Genomic DNA, 11,425 nt, shown 5'->3' on the forward strand with positions numbered 1-11,425 from the left:
TGCTAAATGTGGAGTCTTCTCAATATTTGGAAAATCTGCACAGTGTGGGGACTCTGATTCCACATTCCACTAATTTATGGAGATGTTTTCTGAAACATTCGTGGTCTGCTAGGAATCGCGTAAGGTGGAAGTTTACCTCTCTATACTTTTTACTAATCCTTGTCGACAGGTTTGGGATGAGTCGATTCTGCTTAGTTTTCAGTGTCATGTCCCAATCAGTAATCCCTTACTGCAGTATACATTAGCTTTCAGACGCCTCGTATTGCGTCTTGGACCGCCTAGCTGTTAAAGTTCAACTGATCATTGGTCATCACTCCCAGGAATATCAGCACACGCTTCGGTGCCCTCTGACATTGACCTTTATCCCCTGGATCGTCTAAGATTTGCTACCTAGCGGCACTTTTGTTTCTTTTTGGAGTTAAGAGAAAAGTCGGGTGCATAAACCAGAGTGAACGGACAAATTGGTTCGACGAGGAGTACAGATAAATTTTGAAGGGGAAGAAAGCAGAGCGATTGAACCGATAGAGCATAGATCGCTACAGATAGAAACAGGAACAAAAGGCCCTCGGGAGGGAAACTACCGCCAGGAGGAAGCGGAACGCTAGAAGATGTAACAGTAGGGAGGTTCAAAATTGAAAAATGTTACAAAAGCAATTCTCTCATATGTTCCTCATCATCCTTACTATAAAAATAGTGTTCTGTGAATTTTCAGCTTTCTAGGTGGTGATTAAAAGGTGGCCCAAAGACAATGTAGGTTTGTATGGAAATTACTATGGAAAATCATGCCGTATCGGCATGATATCAATCGAAATTTCAAAGTTGTATCAACGCCCTAGTGTAAATTGACCTTATGTGGCGTAATTCTTCACAACAAATCTTAAACAATAAAAACGTCCGTTTTTTTCTAAGTTTGTCAATTACGTATAACGGACGTTCTTGTTGAGTAGTGTGTGGTCTTCCGATTCCATGGCATGCTCATGCAGGGTGAGCGACGGAATCAAGACCAATTGTTTTCGGTCCGCGTGGCGCGAGTGCGAAAAAGGATTCGCGTTTCTCAGTTTGTATGTATGCTTCAAATAAAACTGAAAATTGTGGCTGCTCAAGGATGAAGGATCAATTGGTGAGCTCGTTTCATGCTTTTTTTTAAATCAATAAAATATATATGACCGCATATTTAATCGTTACAACGGTGGGACATAAATATGATTATTCAACAAACTATCAATGGTTCGTCACTGTAAGTGTCGGCATAAACCCTAATTCATTTCTTTTGTTTTATATTTTCATATGAAATCGCTAGCCTTTTACCTTTATTTTTATATAAAAAAAAGCTTTGAATGGTGCGGTCTGTTTGTCTGTGCTAGAAAAATAGACTTGCAAAACGTTCATTTTATTCAAAACACTTTGAATGGTTCGCTACTGTAAGTGGCGGCATAAGAATATCATGTGATAGACCAGCCAATCGATTTATTTTTTCAATTTGAGTAAAATATTGTTACACATGCTTTCGTTTTAACAGCTGTAGGAATATTGCTTTTGACTATTTGTTCAACAAACTTTGAATGGTTCGTCACTTCAAGTAACGACATTATTTATGTACTCCTATTTGGAAATTTTCCATTTCAATTGAAAATATATATTCCTAAGCATGTTTATATCTCACAAATAATCGTTTATCATGGTCAAATCGCTTAGCAAAGTGAATCCTGTGACCCAACGATCCTCCCCATTAACAACCATCCCTCCCAGTAGCCTTTGTGGAGATGCAGAGGAAAACACGGTCTCTAAATAGCAAAGGTTACACACTAACATTCCTTCCCTCAATCCCACCTGACTGCAAGGACGTGGCTGGCGCCGTTATTGACCATGTATAAATAGAGGCACTGAATTATACACACTGAAGAAGATTATGGCCAATCCCAGCCGAACTTCTAGGTGATTCTTTGTGCATCTTCGCTGACTTTGGTCAATCACGGAATAGCAACCATTGATATGTGTAGTCAGTCTAAGCTAAGCTACGTGATTACATAGATTTTCACAAGGTCATGAGGGCGTTAAAAATGCCCACTAAGTCATCAATCTTAATTTCTTAACTGTATCAGCATCTTAATATAAATTTCTTGCTGTATCAGCGCCCTGGCTTCGATTCATCTTCACCTTAACGCTCTGCAGGACATCACACTAAATTTACAAGCTGTATCAGTACCCTGTAGTGACCTTAGAACATGTAGATTTAGGCAAGGTCATGAGCCTATTAACGCCCTGTACGACTTCAAGTGTTTGTCTTTATCACACACAAATCTTTGCGAGATCATGAGCATGTTAACGCCCTGTATGACTTTCATCGAAGTTTCATAGCTGTAGCACCTAATCGCACGTAGAGTTTAGCGACCTAATCTCAAGTAGAGTTTTTCGAAGTAAGTCCACGACACTGAAGACAGCCTTACAGTTGAGGTCGAAATACGCATATCTGTCAAAGTGCATAAATTCTAGTGACTTTAAAAAGTATAGTACTAAATTCGGTTTTTGTTCATTTATGATATTCATTGATATTGATAACTAGAGTTTATCTATGGAATGAGTTAATAAAGTTGATTAAAGTTGATAAGGATGAGTTGATAAAAAAAATCCTGGAATGATCTTCTCAAGAGTTGTTGTAGGAATGCGTGGAAAGATTTTTGGATGATTCTCTGAATGAATTGTTCTTAGAATTTTTGAAAGGGTTGCTTTAACAGATTAATAAAAAAATCTTAAGAGAAACTTTTGTAGGGGAGAGGCTGGTGGAATAAGTGAAGATATTGCGAGAAAAATCATTGGATTTTCTGGAGCAATTCCCGTAAAATACTTAATGTTTGTTCTCAATTAGTTCCCAAATGTTTTCTATAGATTCGCGCCGAACCCACCTGCTCTAGTACTGCAATTGAGTGCTAGGCGATGGTAGTAGTGTAATGAAATGAGTAGCATAGAATTTAATTTATCAGTTGTAGTATCTAGTTAAGCTTCTTAAAGTTAAAATCCCAGAAATAAAATTATTCCAAATCGAGCTTTAAAAGAAGTAAGAAGTCCAGAAAAGTTGTAGTTCCAAAGTTATTTGCCCAATAAAATTTAGTTCAAAGTGTTGGAAATTTGATAAGTGAAGAGAAAGAAGACGCCTAGTGACTGTTATCGACACCTCCGTGAGCTTTGTGCTAGTGCTTTCGCCGGTATTGCCGTTTCCCGCCGAGCATATTGGCTACTTGACAGCAAGTGGCCGTTTTTCTCCACCGTTCCAATTCCAACGGAAATCGCGAACCTGCCCCAACACTTGATGTTTGTATGTTTCTGGAGAACTGTGAATTAAATCTGGATTTGAAGAAATGCACAATATACAGGAAAAACATCGCCCAACCTGGAAGGAGCACCTGGAACCTGCAACCGGTGAACCTGGAAAGAGCAGAGCATGTTTCAAGAGTATCGTGCATGAATCCTGCAAAAACGGTATACACTTCTGATCCGATTGGTACAAGAAGTCGTGGAGCATATAGAGGGAATTGCGTTTGGGTTCAGAAAACTTCTTCACATTGGAGGACCACTCACCGTGCTTCAACCCTGACGCTGCGCAACAACTTGCCGACAGATATCGGCTTCCAATAATGAGACAACACCCGCTCGCGCTGTGTATGTTTTTCGATTTCCATCTTTTTAGTAGCTCTCTGATGAATCTCATTTAAGGCACCCCGTCGTCGAGTCCCCGTCTTAAAATCATCGCAGGTTGCGTACTATCCCACGCCACAACGCAACAACTCTTATCGGCCAATTCCCGGCGACGACGGCAATATGCAGCGGTGAACACACGGTGATGGCTCTGCTTATTGGATAGCTATTAATTTAATTGGATAATTTAAACGATTTATCGACGATATTACCGCCGGCGGCCTAACCGCTGCTGTGACGATTGTTGATTTTTCTGTAGTTGATCAATTCTGAATGTTAGGTAGTTGTCAACCTTCCTAATGGCTCTGGATAATTGCTAGAAAAGGTCCTGTTGGTTAGAGTTTCCTGTGAACGTTATCAAAAAGGATAATGGATAGACCTTCAACAATTTCAATCCAGGTAAAATCGAATGATAGAACCATATCAATCATTTACTAAATAGGCCCCTTTAAAAAGTTAAGCCACATATAATTTGTGGTGCAGCGCTGCGTTGTGCTTGTTTGGTAAATTCGTTGTGTTTGCCCTTGTTGTTATATGACCGATTCCGGTGTGAGGAAATGGCTTTCGTTGGCTGCGTTATTGAACGGTGAAGCGGTGGCGGCGGCGGCGGCTTGAGCAAACAAACGATTCTAAGGCTCTGATGACACTTTATGTCGGCCCGGGGCATCCAATCGGTCTACAACGGGACCGGGAACCGAGGAATTGAGGAAGGATTGCGACGAAAACATGGTGACGGCGACAACGACGAGAACTCCTACCGCTATCGACGATGTTAGATCGCAAGGAAATGATAGTGATTTGCTTCGACTTAAGTTGTTTGCTGTCTTGGGCTGTGTGCTCTTTTCCTCTGCGCTCTTATCGGGGCGATTAGGCGCGTAGGAGAAGATGGTTCAAAATGTTATCTGGGGATAAATTGCGCCAGATTACATTTTGATTAAATAAATGTTAAATATACATTCACAGTATTTTTTTTTCGTTAGTACAGATTACATTGGTGCTCTTATAATAAGAAAAAAAAATGTTACAAATTCACCCTTCCGATAAATTTCACCCAAATTAACGGTAGAACAGTTTTTGAATGCTTTTTAAAAGTCAATATCATTAAGTTTCAAGTAAAACTTGGTTTCCTTTTTAGGTTGAATAATACAATAGAATAGCAGCTGTAGTTGGCATTTTGACCCATTTTCTTCTATAACAGAATCGAAGAGACGCGTCGCCTGTTGAAATGAGGCGCGTTATTTGTTCCAAGATGCGATGCAATAAGTCAGCAGCGCTGATTAACATTTTCCGATGGAAATGGTAACAAATCGGTTTTAATCTAGGTTAATGAGCGTTGAAGGAACCGCCTCGTAATGGGTGCTCGTTTAAAGTAGATTATTTCGTTGTTGCCAATTTTTCTCCAGCCATGGGCTCCTCCATCTGTCTAGACGGAAATTGATACCCACGCAAAGTTATTCCTGCGCTGTGAATTACACCAGTGAATTCTACGGGTTCCCTTTCGGCCTGACTCACGGTAATTTATAGTATTTCACACAGATACACACATCCTGCCGCCGGGAAAATTTTATGGCAAGAAATTCACCCTAATTTAAACCTCTAAACATACACACCTCGCATTTCGGCCTGTCTACCTACCTAGCGAAGGATGAAAAATGCTTTGCCTTTTCTTTCCAACTTTTAGGAGGGGGAGGCGTTTGGTCGTTTTTTGCACAACCTTTGCTCGGCAGCGTTGCGTGTTGCTTCTTCTTCTGATGACTCGGTGCTTCCACCGGAACCATTCCAGGATGATATATGGAAGACTATGCCAACAACTACATTCTACGAGACACGGCGGCTGATACCGCACTAGCCGCGTCGGTACACCCGGAAGGAGACGGCGACGGCGATGATTACGGCTGCGAACGGTCGCACAGTTGTTGAATGGTCAGAATTTGATTGGAGTTGATGTTTGCGACATTTGTTGTACATTTGTTGAATTCTGATTTTTTTTATAATAAATGATATTGAAATTTTATATTTTCTGAAATGTTTTATTTGAGTTTTTTAGGTTTCTTAATTGTATTATGGTTGACAAAGCATATAATTTTTGCTTTTATGCACTTGAGGCATAATATAGTGATCCCTTTAAAAGAAAAAACTAGTTTTAAGAAATCGATGTTCTAGTTTGATGAACATATTTTCGAAATATAATGTTTTCAAATATAATGAATCGAAACGCCAAGATTTGAACGTTGTACCGCTTTATAGTTTCTGATCGCGCTACCTTCATTTCATGATAAGCCAACTACAGCTTGACTTAAACAACCCCCTTTTACTAACTCTTTTGCTATCTCGCCAGTAATCGTAAGGATGACGTCATCTGCGAATTCGATAATCTGGGTAGTTTCAAAAATACCACTCCGTCATAAATCATATTTAATAACGTTGAACCGAGCAAGACCTCCTCGTAGAACTCTAGTCGTGACTCTGGTTGACATCAGCCCAGATTCGTGTCATATACCAGTACTCGGTTCTGAGAGTAACTTTCCCGAAATTTTCACAGTCATGGACCAGTATTCTGTACAATAGCCTGCTAAAAGACACTGTTGACCACGGTACAGTAGCAAATGTCTCTTCTTGGACGAATTCTTTGCGCACTCTTTGACAATGCGCAGCTAGATTTGTTAATCGCTTTCTCCCGTTTTGAATGCAGCGGTTACCACCCAGAATGTAACGAGTCCAGGTCGACCGGTGGCGGAACGGTTCTAATCGACAAAGTCTCCAAAGGAGGAGATAGGCTGCTTCAGTAGAGAGATGAAAGAATCATCAGTAACTCGTTGCTAAGGTCTGGGATAGTCTCTGACAGTGAATATACCCTGTGGATAGTAGATAGATAGTATCTGTAGACAGTGGATACACTATGTAGTTTACAAATGGACTGACGAATAAATAAAATAAACTAACAAACAAATTTCCCAGCAGTAGAAAACATTTCCTGAACCGATGCTATCTAATGAGTTACCGGTTAACAGGCGCCCCGACGACCATTTCCCAAAGCTACTTTGTGATTTGCTCAACCAGTCATCGCCAGGTGCAATGACCTAGTTTATTCCGACAGAGAAATTCCGAACAACGAATGTCTTCCTTTTAATCATTATATCGATTCTGCTCGGTTGAGCGCCGAAGTTTATCCTTATTTTCCGCCTATACGATCAGTTACAATATGAACCGGTACTGGCCGGGATACGAGCCACCTTAGAAGAAGATCGGATATCCTCGGTGAAACTTTGCTCGTATGCTGACAAGGAGGAGGGGGTTTGCAAACCTGGAACGTCTGCCAACAGTATCTGTTCCCCATGTCAGGGGGCGGCTGATCATCGCGTCAGCGTGCCAGAGAAGGACTCTAAGCTGAACTTCGCCCTTTGGTCCTCCGGAAATCTAGGGTATTAGCGTCAAGCCAGTAGAAAACATTCAGCCACAGGAACGTCAACGAGAGAAGAATGCAGACCAGAACAAACGACAAAGACCACAGCGTTGAAAATGGAACTAGCGATTGCGAAACTCGATACGTAGAATTGCAAATCTCCAAAATTCGACAGCAGTATACGCATACTCTCCGATGTACTGAAGGTTTCGCGGTTTCGGAATTGTAGCGCTGCAGGAGGTGTGCTTAACAGGATCAATGGCGCGAACATTTAGAGTTTCACTTTTTGATCAAAATGAACCGGCTTTCACACATTCTTTTGATTGATCCGGATATTTTGAGCGGCTCCAATTCTTTTTGCCCATCTCTAATTCATAGCACCTATTTTCAGCACAGCCTTCCGTATTGACACACTTGGAGATCACCTCTGTTACTGGCGGGTAACATTAAGTAGTAACGTTTGTAGAAGCGCGATGAAGTAGGTTTATAATGTGTTAGCTAGTCTTATTTCAACGGTGAGTTGTTTCGACATTCGCAAACGTAAACCCGGCGTATGAGCAGCCCCGAGTGTGTGCATGATGGCCGGTAATGCGAATTGGCAGGAAACCATGAAACGCTCTTAGTTCGTGGGAGGATGACCCATGTGACAACATATTCCGGCTTCAGCAACCGATACCGTGTGGGCAAAAACGGTGGACCGCCAAACTGCTCGAAAAATTAACGGTCGTCGGTCGAGCAACTGCTCGTGGGTCGACCAGCCCAATTCTACATTCGTCGTGCCAAGCCTTCCCTCGCCACCGCAGACAAGCTTAGGAAAGCTTGTGTCCCGCTCTCACCTTAACCATCCTCGGCGTCTTAATCCCGCTCTAAACTTCACCATCCTCAGCCTCTCCGTGTGGGCAACGCTCCCTAGCCTCGCCGGCCACCTCCAATAAGAACATAGGAACCGCCGCTTGCTCTCACCCCTTTCCATTGTAATTTTAGTTGATAAAAAAATAATTTTTTAAGCCACAAATCGACCACGTTTTAATCGATAGGCAGCACTTATACCAACATAAACCGACGTCAGAACCTATTCGTGGCGCTAACATTGACACCGACAACTACCTAAATGATGGTGAAACTACGCCCAAAAATATCCGTCATCAACGATGAACGGTACCCGTCAGAACGCTCTCGGTACATCTAGCGCGACTGAAACAACCAGATATCGCCAGTGCGTACACGCAGTCTCTAGATGCAGCGTTGCCGGATGAAGGCTAGCTCGATAGGGCCACGTCTTGAGGACTGCTGGAGGAAAGTCAAAGCCACCTATTAACGACGCTAGTCGAATGCATTCTATGATACATGGAACGGAGTTCTAGAAAACGAATTGGTTCGACGAGGGAGTACCAGGAGGCTTTAGAGGAGGAGAATACACCGCAGACTGCAATGCTGCATCATGGTACGTGGCAAAAAGCGGAACGGTACAGACTAAAGCGGAAACAGCAAACTTACCTATTCCGGGACAAAATGCACCACCTGCAAAGAGGTGATATCCCAAGAGATGAAGTGGCTGTATTGTTAGCAAGAAACGTAGGAGTTCTATCAGAAGCTCAACGCTGAGATGTGCCGGGATATGGATGGGTGCATCTTGACGGACGTTACACTAGGTGACCGAGAGGTGGAAGCAGCACTACAACGAACATATGAATGGCTGCAGAGAATACAGGCACAGAAGGTCAGGACAGCGAAGGTGATTACTACGTTCAGCTCAGCGGACAGTAGAAACCAACCGACTCCCATGATAGGGGAAGCTCAACAGCTCAAGAACAACATAGTCGCTGGCAAGGAATGGTATCGGAGCCGAACTCATCATGATGGGCCCGGAGAGGTTGGCTGATTGTCTACATCGGCTGAAAGACAGAATGGGGGAGATGTAACAGCTACAGGAGGAGTAAAAGCAAGGCGCCCGATTAGGAAGCAGCGTCACGATAGACGGGGATACTTCGAGGTGGTTGATGAGTTCTCGTTTTCCTCGGATAGGCATGGAACGTGAACTATGCTTGAGGAAGGTTTGCAAGCTCTTGGTGTTTTTTTACTAAGGACTCTGCTGCTACTTTTTCGATTCTTCTGGTCAATCACACAATTAGCAACTTGCTCATGGCCTTCCATGATGAACAATCTTAGTCATAGAAGCAGTATTTAGCGTTTTCCTCGTGTATCAATTACACACTGTCAAGTAGAAATTAACTTCGTTCATGTCTTTTTCCCATCTCAAATCTCGACAAGAGGCAATTCAAATCTCTTGTTAGGATGCGCTATCTTACTTGCTGTGCCTCTTTTCTCCCTAAAGTGTCTCAGCTCTATTTTTTAAATGCGGCAGAAACAGGTCAGCAACAAAACGACTGGGGAGCTTCAAATGTCTAGTTAAGAAGAAAATGAAGACAAGCCAACATTGATGGGCTTACAAGCTAAGATCAGTCTACCCAAATATGAGTGAAGTTTACCCATAATCGCCGAAAAGTGCACACATTCATTTTATGGGTAAAGTGCCTTTACCCATATATGTGTTTGTACGATCTACTGTCGAAATGGGTGGTGTTTACCAATATTTGGGTACTATGAATATGATATAAATTTACCCATATTTGGGTATTTCTTTTTAAATTTTGTTTTCACAAAATATGCCTTACTAAAAGGATGCATTCCAGGTTCCCAATAATAAAAAAAAAAGTGAAATATTTATATTTGATGTATTTAGAACATATTTTTATGTTTTTAGTTTTTAAACATATGAATATAAATCTCAAAATACAAGAAATTACCACCTTTTCAGTGTTGATATAACTCACCATTCTTATGCCGATTAGGAATAAGGATTGATTAAAAAAATTTGATATTATGTTAAACAAATAAAACTTAAAAACAGTAAGGTACGACACTTCGTTCATTCAATTGGAAGTAATTCATTCTCGGCCCCTTCATCTGCATCCATTTCCCTTAGCCGGTTTACTGACGAGTTCACCTTGGAGCTTGAACTGAATAGGGTTACCTGGTAGGTAAATCTCCACGAACTCTACCGCTAGGTTTTAAGCCAAGCACGTTAAAACTTTTGATCAGTATGTCGACTGCTCGTGCTGCTTATCGCTGCTGTTTTGCTGATGTTTATCGTGTTCTTCCATATTGTATAACGTGATTGTTTCCGGCGTAAAAGTAGCTGGAGTAGCAGCGGGAATACCGAATTAAATGGACTGCTGATGAGTGAAGCGTATACTGAAATGAATAAACGCGTATATAATAGTTAGGTTTGTAATAAAACACTATTGAAGTATTATAAATAATACTTACAGATAAAATAATCTAAAATAAAAGAACGGAGCAGAACAACAGTATCAATGTCTGATTTTTTTGATGTTTATGTTCTCACCCAAATATGGGTAAAGAGGATTTACCCATAAAATGGTAAATTCGCGTTACCCATAATATGGGTAGATTTCTCCAATATTTATCAGTGCAATTTCCTTTCATTTATTTAGTTAACATCTACACAGATAACACTGAATCAACAATTTCACGCCACAATACTCGGTTCGTGGCCGCATCTCTCCATCCTCGGATCTGCCCCACGCTCGCCAAATCGATACGCACTTGATCCGCCCACCTAGCTCGCTGCGCTCCACGCCTTCTTGTACCAACCGGATCCGAAGCGAATACCATCTTTGCAGGGTTGCTGTCCGGCATTCTTGCAACATGCCCTGCTCATCGTATCCTTCCAGCTTTGGCCACCTTCTGGATACTGGGTTCGCCGTAGAGTTGGGCGAGCTCGTGGTTCATCCTTCGCCGCCACACACCGTTCTCCTGCACACCGCCGAAGATCGTCCTAAGCACCCGACGTTCGAAGACTCCAAGTGCTTGCAGGTCCTCCTCGAGCATCGTCCACGTTTCATGCCCGTAGAGGACTACCGGCCTTATGAGCGTTTTGTACATGGTACATTTGGTGCGGGCGTGAATCTTTTTTGACCGCAGCTTCTTGTGGAGGCCATAGTAGGCCCGACTTCCACTTATGATGCGCCTCCGTATTTCACGGCTAACGTTATTGTCAGCCGTCAGCAAGGATCCAAGGTAGACGAATTCGTCGACTATCCGAAAGTATCCCCGTCTATCGTAACACTGCTACCTAGGCGAGCCCTATCGCGCTCGACTCCACCAGCTAGCATGTACTTTGTCTTGGCCGCATTCACCATCAGTCTAACTTTTGCTGCCTCGCGTTTCAGGCGGGTGTACAGGTCTGCCACCTTTTCAAATGTTCGGCCGACGATGTCCATATCATCCGCGAAGCAAACAAAT

This window comes from Aedes aegypti, unplaced genomic scaffold (assembly GCF_002204515.2).
Source record: "Aedes aegypti strain LVP_AGWG unplaced genomic scaffold, AaegL5.0 Primary Assembly AGWG_AaegL5_hic_scaff_1266_PBJ_arrow, whole genome shotgun sequence".
NCBI lineage: Eukaryota > Metazoa > Arthropoda > Insecta > Diptera > Culicidae > Aedes > Aedes aegypti.